General features: G+C 34.9%; 1 long non-coding RNA gene across 1 annotated transcript in view; it reads left to right on the top strand.

Annotated features, from left to right (window-relative positions):
• Positions 1-516: 516 nt before the first annotated feature.
• Positions 517-1,404, top strand: part of LOC102018165 — a 5,525-nt gene continuing 4,637 nt past the window's right edge. Inside the window, exon 1 of the long non-coding RNA XR_259800.1 lies at positions 517-625. This is a non-coding gene — a long non-coding RNA (uncharacterized LOC102018165). The remainder of the gene's footprint in view (positions 626-1,404) is intronic.

Here is a 1,404-nt window from a genome sequence, read left to right as displayed (position 1 = left end):
CTCCCTTGGGATCTGATGTGAGCCACTTGGGTGGATGGCTCAAGAAAGGGAGATCCGCCAGATGCACTAGGGAAATGGAGAAATGTCTAAGGCACACCTTCCCCTCAGGACCTGGAGAGGTCCTTGCTTCATCTGCAAAGGCCACAACCTGACTAAAGAGGTCAACGTGGCCAGTCTTCCCTGCCAATGCACCAGATGCAATGGAAAGCAGAAACACTAAAACAACACCCAGGATTTGGAGGCAGATTTATTTATGTTGACAAGCAGTGATTATGATCATTCCAAAAATATCAGTCTCTGATCTCTGGTGGTCTATTGCTTATTTGAGATAAGCAAACAGAAAGTACAGAGGTAGAAGAACTTGTCAATTGGGGACTGATTTTTACAATGTGTGTCGTAGTGACCAGCTATGGATCACAATGGCCAGTTCTTTCTAAGAGACAAGAGCAACCAGAATTGGAATAGAACTGTTACCTGGACAACTAAAACTGAAGTATACTGGCTGGCAGGGGATATTTTCTGCTACAAGTGTCTGTTCTGGGGTATTAGTCATCAAGCCTTAGAAAGAATTCTGGAATGGTTCCAAAAGACAACCAAGAAATAGTTCTTTTGAAAAATGAATTAGGTAAGATGTTTGGGAAAGAAGTTCAAGGAAATACTATTTAAAGAAACAGAAGTTCTTTGAAAATATAAACATGGTTTCAGAACAAAATGATAGGCATTATCATTGGTTGATATATTACATATTTTTAATCTTCATTTTGTTTTTGTCTATGTCGGTGGTATTTGGTACTGTTCTTTTTTATTATCATTCTCTTGTAAATAAAAAATAATTAAAAATATATAAACATGGGTTCCCCATACAAAAAGGGTTGACAATGGCTTCAAGGTGATCCATTATTCATATCCTAGTGGTTAAAACTAAAGATCCAACTTTAAGAGCAAGTTTAAAACTTCTGCAGTAATTAAAATGGATTACAGAAAATCTAATTCAGAAATGTCTAAATCAGAATTTCTTTTCAGAAAGATCTTAATTTCTAGAAAACCCACTTCGACTCAGTTTCTACTACTAAAGTGTTGCATTTCTACAAGCAAATTCCTGCTAATTTCAATTCCACTGAGAAGTAGAATATGTCTCCCAAAATAAACTCAGAATTACTTTCATATTTAAACAAATATACCCAGCTTTATGTAATATATCAAAAGAAATGCATTAAAACTGTTATAAAACAGTTAAAGCTTAAAGCTAAATGCTCAACAGCAAGGAAGAAAACAAACTTCAAAGTTATGATTGGGTTTATGCCCAGTTCCTGGAATGGTTGTATATTAGATACACACACACACACACACACCATTTTATTAAATATATACATTATATATATATATATATATAAATTGTTCCAT

This window comes from Chinchilla lanigera, unplaced genomic scaffold (genome assembly GCF_000276665.1).
Source record: "Chinchilla lanigera isolate Chin_1 unplaced genomic scaffold, ChiLan1.0 scaffold00008, whole genome shotgun sequence".
Lineage (NCBI taxonomy): Eukaryota > Metazoa > Chordata > Mammalia > Rodentia > Chinchillidae > Chinchilla > Chinchilla lanigera.
The sequence above is the reverse complement of the archived record's forward strand: the minus strand, read 5'-3'. Positions and strand labels throughout refer to the sequence as shown.